The following is a 10,601-nucleotide window of genomic DNA, read 5'->3' on the forward strand; positions in this document are numbered from 1 at the left end:
TACTAACTTTATTGTTTCTTTATCTAAAAAGCCCCTAATTTTTATTTACGCTCTCTTTATTATCTTGCAAACCTATCCAAAAACACCTACAAAGTACTTCTAGTTTTATACTTGTTCTAGGTAAAGCGAACGTCAAGCGTGCGTAGAGTTGTATCGGTGGTCGATAAAACTTGAGGGAATATTTGTTCTACCTTTAGCTCCTCGTTGGGTTTGACACTCTTACTTATCGAAAGAGGCTACAATTGATCCCCTATACTTGTGGGTTATTGTCGGTGTCAAAACCGGCGGATCTCGGGCAGGGGGTCCCGAACTGTGCGTCTAAGGCGGATGGTAACAGGAGGTGGGGGACATAATGTTTACCCAAGTTCGGGCCCTCACGATGGAGGTAATACCCGACTTCCTGCTTGATTGATCTTGATGATATGAGTATTACAAGAGTTGATCTACCACGAGATCGGAGAGGCTAAACCCTAGAAGCTAGCCTAAGGAATGATTGTTGTTGAACTACGGACTAAAACCCTCCGGTTTATATAGACACCGGAGGGGCTAGGGTTACACAGAGTCGGTTACAAGGGAGGAGATCTACATATCCGAATCGCCAAGCTTGCCTTGCACGCAAAGGAGAGTCCTGATACGTCTCCAACGTATCTATAATTTTTTATTGTTCCATGCTATTATATTATCTGTTTTGGATGCTTATGGGCTTTATTTTACACTTTTATATTATTTTTAGGACTAAACTATGATCCCAGTGCCAGTTTCTATTTTTTCCTTGTTTTAGAGTATCACAGAAGAGGAAAATCAAACGGAGTCCAATTGACCTGAAACTTCACGGAACTTAATTTTGGACCAAAAGTAGTGCACGGAGTACCGGGGATGGACCAGGAGAGTCCCGGGCTTCCGACGAGGGTGGGGGGCGTGCCCACCCCCCCTGGGCGCGCCCCCTGCCTCGTGGACAGCCCGGAGGTCCACCGACGTACTTCTTCCTCCCATATATACCCATATACCCTAAAAACTTTGGGGAGCAGAATAGATCAGGAGTTCCGCCGCCACAAGCCTCCGTAGCCACCGAAAACCAATCTAGACCCATTCCGGCACCCTGCCGCAGGGGGAATCCCTCTCCGGTGGCCATCTTCATCATCCCGGCGCTCTCCATGACGAGGAGGGAGTAGTTCTCCCTCGGGGCTGAGGGTATGTACCAGTAGCTATGTGTTTGATCTCTCTCTCTCTCTCGTGTCTTGAGGTGATACGATCTTGATGTATCGCGAGCTTTGCTATTATAGTGGGATCTTATGATGTTTCTCCCCCTCTATCTCTTGTAATGGATTGAGTTTTCCCTTTGAAGTTATCTTATCGGATTGAGTCTTTAAGGATTTGAGAACACTTGATGTATGTCTTGCGTGGGATACCCGTGGTGACAATGGGGTATTCTATTGATTCACTCGATGTATGTTATGGTGATCAACTTGCGGGTTCTGCCCATGAACCTATGCATAGGGGTTGGCACACGTTTTCGTCTTGACTCTCCGGTAGAAACTTTGGGGCACTCTTTGAGGTTCTATGTGTTGGTTGAATAGATGAATCTGAGATTGTGTGATGCATATCGTATAATCATACCCACGGATACTTGAGGTGACATTGGAGTATCTAGGTGACATTAGGGTTTTGGTTGATTTGTGTCTTAAGGTGTTATTCTAGTACGAACTCTAGGGTTGTTTGTGACACTTATAGCAATAGCCCAATGGATTGATTGGAAAGAATAACTTTGAGGTGGTTTCGTACCCTACCATAATCTCTTCGTTTGTTCTCCGCTATTAGTGACTTTAGAGTGACTCTTTGTTGCATGTTGAGGGATAGTTATGTGATCCAATTATGTTATTATTGTTGAGAGAACTTGCACTCACTACAAAAAAATACACTTCCATGATGATACATGTCTGTCACAGTAGGTCACTTTTTTTGTCATGCATGTACATCCATGACAAATTTATGACAGAATCAAGATAGTCATACCTGTGCTGTCATAGAAGTGTTCCATGACATTACCAAAATTATCATCATGGAAGTGTCCACTTCCATGACGATAAATCGCGCGTCACAGAAGTGCTTTCGTCAAGGGTGACCGACACATGACATCCACCGTAATGGAATGCCGTTAAGCTATCGGGTCGGGTTTTGGATCCGATAACCCGTTAACAGCCCCGACAAATGGGGATTTTCCACGTGTAAAATCATCATTGGCTAGAGGAAACACGTGTCGGCTCATCGTCGGGACAGATGTCATCCACTCACTGGACAGAAGGTGCCTATGATACGTCGACACGTGGCACGGCCCAACAAGTTTAAATGGGCCGGCCCAACTAAAGGCCCATGTTGACACACGAACACGTCACGTGTACCCTCGACACCGGGGGTGATGCACCGTAGCTCATGTCAAAGGAGACCCGACCGACAGCGCGATACGCAAGACAGTCGACAGACGCTTTTGCAGACCCGAAAACCCCACACCCCCGGGAGGGACCCCGTCAGGGAGTGCGGCGCCTATGGGCTGCCCTAGTCGATTCGCTCGCCCCTAGAGCCTTGGGGTTCGCAGCTCTCAAACACGAAGAACAACAAAGAACGAGATAGAAAAACGGTGGAGAGATAAAACGTAGATGAAAAAGTAGTATATTGATTTGTTCGATTGTGTGTTGTTCAATCGGCCATCACCCCCAACATATATAAGAGGCGGCTGGACTTCCCGTACAAGCAAAGGATTCATCTAGGCTTTCCTTACAAAAAATTACATCAATTCATGTCCTAGAGTCCTAGTTCTACTCCAACTCAGATTCAGTCTGAATCTGGCCCAACTTCTGTCTTCCTCCTTGCGCGGGCTGCCGAGCTTGCATATGACCTCCGATCAAGATGGCCCAAATATGAATCTTGTGCACCTCGACGAGACGAACAATCCTTATGTTGAACACTTTTCCAAATAAGACCATCTTCAATATTCTATGAAGCCATCTTTAATATCCAGTCGGACTCGGTCATGTAACGGACTGGATTATCCGAGTCTCATAGTGAACTTACAGGCCGTATACTATCTCATATGATAATGACTCCAAAACGAAAGTTTACCGTTTTGACGATGCGCACAACTTCCGTGTTGATCACTTTTCCATCCGAGGTCATCTGAATTACCTTTCGGGCACATCTTCAGTTTCACTCGGATCCGAGCTCATCCACTCGGATATTAGAGTTTTTCATCCGATTGGACCTTTCAACTCGGATGTTGGAGTATTTCACTCGGAAGACAATCTTTCACTCGGATGCCTATAATTTCACTCGGAAGACAATCTTTCACTCGGATGACTATGTTTCGCTCGGAAGGCAATATCTTACTCGAACGTCAAGTTTTCATTCCGATGGTAATCTTTTCACTCGGAATAACTTCACTCGGATGATAATTTCACTCAGATTACTAATTTTCACTCAGAAGCCAATCTTTTACTCGATCGATAAGTTTTCCACTCGACCTTTTACTCGACCGGTAGGTTTTCACTCGGATGGTAAACTTTTCACTCGGATTTGCCGACTGAAAACACAGCCTGATCTTGATTTGCCTCTCCAGGTTGCATACGACCTCGGATTGAGACAAATTTTATATGAAAAACGATCGGCTCGACCAGACAAAACTTTTTCATGTTGAAGGTTTTTGATTAAAGGCCGTCTTGATGGCCGAATTAATCGCGCAACCTATCAGACAAGTGTTTGACACCTCGCGCCATATTTCCGTTGAGGTTTGGTCTGCAATATATTGCCTCTAACTTTTGCATATGAACTCGGATTGAGATGATTTATATATCAAAATTGATTGCCTCGACGAGACGAAGACAATTCCTTAAGAGTGCTCCTTCATCCGAGGTCATCTTGAAGACGTGATTGGCCAAAAACCACTCGGAACATTGAATTATGCCACTCGGAGTATAGTTTCGGTCCGTAAGATAAAGTCAATGAATATAACCAAAACATCAAAGTGGTTCCACTCGGCGACGTGAATATTTTCATGCTGAAAACCCATTCACTCGAGAACATCTTAATTGCAATCTATATCTTGCCAAAATCAGGTGTCAACACATGCCCCCCTGTTTTTCGGCAAAGCTTGCACGCTGAAAAATAATATGCATAGTGTTTGTTCTAAGGACGATATCAACACTCCATCGGCCATTTATGTTTCTCAGGGCGATAATTATGTATTGGCCATGTTTGTGCTAAGGGCGATAATCGTATATCGGCCATTGCCTACTTAGGCTTCCTGCCACACACTCGGGTGGTACTTCTTCAAATATTATCTTTTATTGGTTTGTGCCCACAATTTCTTTCAATTATAGCAAAGAGAGCATACTCTTTTATCGTCAAATAGCACATGGGACGCACAATATTTCATGTTTGGGCCAGCCACTGGCAGGCACCAAAAGGACATGTGTTTGTAAGGCACGAGCATAAATCCAAAAAAAGACAAGTTGAAGAATAAAACTCACGACCTAAAAACTTGACCATTGGGTGCTGGCCAGTCGAATAAACTGGTCTTGCATACCAATGACCAGCACGAACGTTTAAGAACATACTGCATCATCATATTCAAACATTTTGATTTTTTTTGAAATTTTCCAAAAATAAATTACTATTCATCCATGAAAACCTCAACAATCTTTTCACAAAAGTCAGAGAATATAGCAGTCATAAATCTTTGAATGCTAGCAGGTGCATTACATAAACCAAAAGGCATATGTCTATAAGCAAAGGTCCCGAAAGGGCAAGTAAAAGTTGTATTTTCTTGATCCTCTTTTGACATAGGTATTTGAGAGAAACCAGAATAACCATCTAAAGCAAAAATGTGTATGTTTGGACAGTCTTTCTAGCATTTGATCAATAGAAGGTAAAGGGTAATGATCCTTTTTAGTAGCTTTATTTAATTTGTGGAAATCAATTACAATTCTATAACCTGTAACAATTCTTTGTGGGATCAATTCATCTTTATCATTAGGAACAACAGTAATACCTCCCTTCTTAGGAACACAATGGACAGGACTTACCCACTGACTATCAACAATGGGATAAATTATACCTGCCTCCAGAAGCTTTAGTATTTCTTTTCTTACCACTTCTTTCATCTTAGGATTTAACCGTCGTTGGTGATCAACAACCGGTTTCGCGTGTTTCTCCAATTTTATTTTGTGCTGGCATAGACTGGAACTAATGCTCTTAAAATCATCAAGAGTATATCCGATAGCAACACGGTGCTTCTTCAGAGTTTTCAATAATTTCTTTTCTTCATGCTCTGAAAGGTTAGCACTAATAATAACAGGATATATCTCTTTCTCATCAAGATAAGCATACTTAAGACTATCAGGTAAAGGTTTAAGCTCAAACACGGGGTCACCCTTGGGTGGAGGAGGATCCCCTAAAATTTCAACAGGCAAGTTGTGTTTCAAAATAGGTCCCTGTTTAAAGAATACTTCATCCATTTACCTTTTTTCATTCATAAACATATCATTTTCATGGTCTAGCAAATATTGTTCTAAAGGATCATTAGGAGGCACGACAATAGAAGCAAGACCAATAATTTCATCTTTACTAGGCAATTGTTTATCATGGGGTTGTCTATGAAATTTAGCAAAATTAAACTCATGAGATATATCCCTAAACCAACAGAAACAATATCCTTATTGCAGTCTATCTTAGCATTAACAGTATTCAAGAAGGGTCTACCAAATATAATGGGACAAAATTTATCTTGTGGGGAACCAAGAACACGAAAATCAGAAGGATATTTAACTTTCCCACACAATACTTCAACATCTCTAACAATCCCCACTGGTGAAATAGTGTCTCTATTGGCAAGCTTAACTGTAACATCAATTTCCTCTATCTCAGCGGGTGCAATATGATGCATAATTTCTTTATATAAGGAATGAGGTATTGCACTTGCACTACCACCCATATCACATAAGCCATGATAGCAATGATCTCCTATTTTAATAGAAATAATAGGCATGCCTACAACAGGTCTATGTTTATTTTTTGTATCGGGTCTAGCAATTCTTGCAGCTTCATCACAGAAGTAAATAACATGTCCATCAATATTATCGGCTAAGAGATCTTTAACCATAGCAATACTAGGTTCAAGTTTAATTTGTTCAGAGGGAGTAGGTGTTCTAGTATTACTCTTATGAACCACAGTTGAAGCTTTAGCATGATCCTTTACTCTAACAGGGAAAGGTGGTTTCTCAATATAAGCAGTAGGAACAACATGATCATTATAAGTGATAGCCTTTTCTTCAACTTTATTAGGTGCATCTACTTTTACTTCAATGGGAGGATTATATTAAAACCACTTCTCCTTAGGGAGATCAACATGAGTAGCAAAGGATTCACAGAAAGAAGCTACTATCTCAGAGTCAAGTCCATATTTAGTGCTAAATTCATGGAAAGCATCGGTATCCATAAAGGATTTAACACAATCAAACTTAGGTGTTATATCTGACTCCTTACCTTCGTCGAGGTCCCAATCTTCAGAGTTGCGTTTAATTCTTTCCAATAAATCCCATTTGAATTCAATAGTCTTCAACATAAAAGAAGCAGTACAAGAAGTATCGAGCATGGAGCGATTATCGAGAGAAAGTCGAGCATAAAAATTTTGAATAATAATTTCTCTTGAAAGCTCATGATTGGGGCATGGATATAACATTGACTTAAGCCTCCCCCAAGCTTGAGAGATGCTTTCTCCTTCGCGAGGCCAAAAATTATGTATATAATTGCGATCACGATGAACACGATGCATAAGATAAAACTTCTGATGAAATTCCAATTTCAATCGGTTGTAGTTCCATGAGCCCATATCATCACATAGCCTAAACCATGTCAATGCCTTTCCCTTCAAATATAAAGGGAAGACCTTCTTCTTGATAACATCCTCAGGCATACCTGCAAGCTTAAATAATCCACAAACTTCATCCACATAGATTAGGTGCAAATCGGGATGTAATGTTCCATCACCTGTGAAAGGATTATCTAGCAGTTTCTCTATCATACCCAAAGGAATTTCAAAGTAAACATTTTCAGTAGGTTCAGTAGGTTGAGGACCAACTATTTGCTCTACTGGTCGGGGTGAATATACCCCGAACAAGCCCCTCAAAGGATTATGTTCCATAGTAACAAGTGACAGTAAATTTCAGCACACTATATAATTTTTTCCTTACCAACGTCCACCTACCAAAGGCGCTTCACTCCCCGGCAACGGTGCCAGAAAAGAGTCTTGATGACCCACAAGTAGGGGGGATCTATCGTAGCAGAAGGAAATGATAAGCGGTTTTCAGCAAGGTATTCTCTGCAAGCACTGAAATTATCGGTAACAGATAGTTTTGTGATAAGGTAATTTGTAACGAGTAACAAGTAATAAAAGTAAATAAGGTGCAGCAAGATGGCCCAATCCTTTTTGTAGCAAAGGACAAGCCTGGACAAACTCTTATATAAAGGAAAGCGCTCCTGAGGACACATGGGAATTATCGTCAAGCTAGTATTCATCACGTTCATATGATTCGCGTTCGGTACTTTGATAATTTGATATGTGGGTGGACCGGTGCTTGGGTACTTTCCTTACTTGGACAAGCATCCCACTTATGATTAACCCCTATTGCAAGCATTCGCAACTACAACAAAAGTATTAAGGTAAACCTAACCATAGCATGAAACATATGGATCCAAATCAGCCCCTTACGAAGCAACTCATAAACTAGGGTTTAAGCTTCTGTCACTCTAGCAACCCATCATCTACTTATTACTTCTCAATGCCTTCCCCTAGGCCCAAACAATGGTGAAGTTTCATGTAGTAGACATTCACATGACACCACTAGAGGAAAGACAACATACATCTCATCAAAATATCGAACGAATACCAAATTCACATGACTACTTATAGCAAGACTTCTCCTATGTCCTCAGGAAGAAATGGAACTACTCAAAAAACATATTCATGTTCATAATCAGGGAGGTATTAATATGCATAATGGATCTGAACATATGATCTTCCACCAAGTAAACCAACTAGCATCAACTACAAGGAGTAATCAACACTACTAGCAACCCACGGGTACCAATATGAGGCTTTGGGGCAAAGATTGGATACAAGAGATGAACTAGGGTTTGAGAGGAGATGGTGTTGGTGAAGATGTTGATGGAGATTGACCCCCTCCCTTTGAGAAGATCGATGGTGATGATTTTCCCCTCCCGGAGGGAAGTATCCCCGGTAGAATAGCTCCGTCGAAGCCCTAGATTGGTTCCTCCAAGGTTTCGCCTCGTGGCGGCGGAGTTTCATCCTGTGAGCTTGCTTACGATTTTTTTCCTCGACGAAAGACTCCATATAGCCAAAGATAGGCATCAGAGTGCTGCCAGGGGGCCCACGAGGCAGGGGGCGCGCCCAGGGGGTAGGGCGCGCCCCCACCCTCGTGGATGGTGGGTGGCCCCCTCTGGTACTTCTTTCGCCCAATATTTTTTATATATTCTGAAACGTGCTCCTGTGAAGTTTCAGGACTTTTGGAGATGTGCAGAATAGGTCTCTAATATTTGCTCCTTTTCCAGCCCACAATTCCAGCTGCCGGCATTCCCCCTCTTCATGTAAACCTTGTAAAATAATAGAGAGTAGGCATAAGTATTGTGACATAATGTGTAATAACATCCCATAATGCATTAAATATCGATATAAAAGCATGATGCAAAATGGACGTATCAGCCTGCCGTTGCCATCTCTGGCTTCGGAGGTTCCAGGATCACTGGTGCTGTTGCTTTTACGAGCTAGCCAGCTATCTTCACCCACACAAAAGTGGGTCATAAGTGCGGTGAGGGCTGCCATGGACTTCGGTTTTTCTGGGTCGAGGTGTCGGGTAAGCCACTCGTCACTGATGCTGTGTTTAGAGGCCGCGAGGGCTTCGGCATCCGGACAATCAACAATTTGGTTCTTTTTAGTGAAGAACATGGTCCAGTGTTTCTGAGCTTGCTCTCTGGGTTGCTGGACTATGTGAATAAGGTCATCGGCGTCCGGAGGCCAGACGTAGGTACCTTGGAAGTTGTCTCTAAAGGCGTCCTCCAGGTCTTCCCAGCTACCAATTGAATTCTCTAGGAGGCTGTTTAGCGAGTGTTGTGCTGGTACTTTCATTTTCAAGGGAAGTTACTTGATGGCGTGGAGATCGTCCCCGTGGGCCATGTGGATATGGAGAAGAAAATCCTCAATCCATACCGTGGGATCTATCATTCCATCATATGATTCAATGTTCATGGGTTTAAACCCTTCTAGGAACTGGTGCTCCATGACCTCATTAGTGAAGCATAAGGGGTGTGCGGGGCCTCTGTATCGGGCGACGTGAAGATGATGTTCGGATGAACTCTGTATGCGGTTTTTGGCCCTGGTGAGGTTATGCCTGTCAGGCCAAGCATGTCAGTCGTCTTCTTGTGTTGGGGCGCGTCGCCTTGATCTGTAGATTGATCTTGTTTGTCCTGCTCTATTATTTAGGTCTTGTCGTAAGTCGTAGGTGTATCCTGGAGCCGATGTCTCTCTGCCCGTACGGCGAGGTGGTGCGGGTTGGTGTTCGGCGTGGGTGGCCTCTTTGTCTCGCCCACGTGGAGGCCGGTCTGGTTCATCAGCGCGATCATCTTTCGATAGGATTGGCTTGACAGCCTCGTCGTCGAATTGTGGCAGTAGCCGACGCTTCGGATAAGTTTTTGTTGGGTGTTGAAGTCCATATTCTTCGGCAGCTAGGACCTGAGTCCATCCGTCGTTGAGTGTATCATGTTCAGCTTGGAGCCGCTGCTGCTGCTTTTTTTAGGCTTCTTGTTGTGGTGATTAGTTGGCGCTTAAAGCGCTCCTGCTCGAGGGGTTCCGCTGGTACGATGAAATCTTCGTTGCCGAGGCTAACATCGTCCTCAGAGAGTGGTAGATAGTTACTATCTTCCGAATCCTCGTTCCTGACTGTATCGTCGGGGTTAACTTGCCTCTCCTCCACATCATACTGTTCGGATGTGTCTTCGATGTCCTCTGGAGTGTTATCGTATCCGGTACCAGTATTATTGTCTTTGCCACGACGCAATTTTGAGCGGCGTCGCTGTCGACACTTCAGCAGTGCCTCATCGGGCTTTTCCTCCCCCAGATCTTTGCTGCCAGCACCGTCATCCTCCTTGGGTGTGTCCACCATGTACACGTCGTATGTGGAGGTGGTCGTCCAACGTCTGGTAAACATCGGGTCTTGGCCTTGTGCGTCTCCGGCATCGCCGTCCAAGCCGTCGATGTCTTCGGAGGTGTAATCCAGCATATCGGTTAAGTCCTCAATAGTGGCTATGAAGTGGGTGGTGGGTGGGACGTAAAATTCCCTGTTTTCAGCCCCTAGTCCGGGCTCGACATAGTTCGGAGGTGATTCCTCTGTGATGGAGAGGGACCGCATCAAGTCTAGAGCCTCGTTTAAGACCGAGGGTTGGACGGGGAAACGAGAGTCCGCGGGGCTGGCCAGGGTAGAGGCCTCTTGGCCATGCTTGCTGAGCGTGGGCTTCGACAGTTCGGAGTTAGAATTCGG

Source organism: Triticum dicoccoides, chromosome 7A (assembly GCF_002162155.2).
Source record: "Triticum dicoccoides isolate Atlit2015 ecotype Zavitan chromosome 7A, WEW_v2.0, whole genome shotgun sequence".
NCBI classification, from domain to species: Eukaryota; Viridiplantae; Streptophyta; class Magnoliopsida; order Poales; family Poaceae; genus Triticum; species Triticum dicoccoides.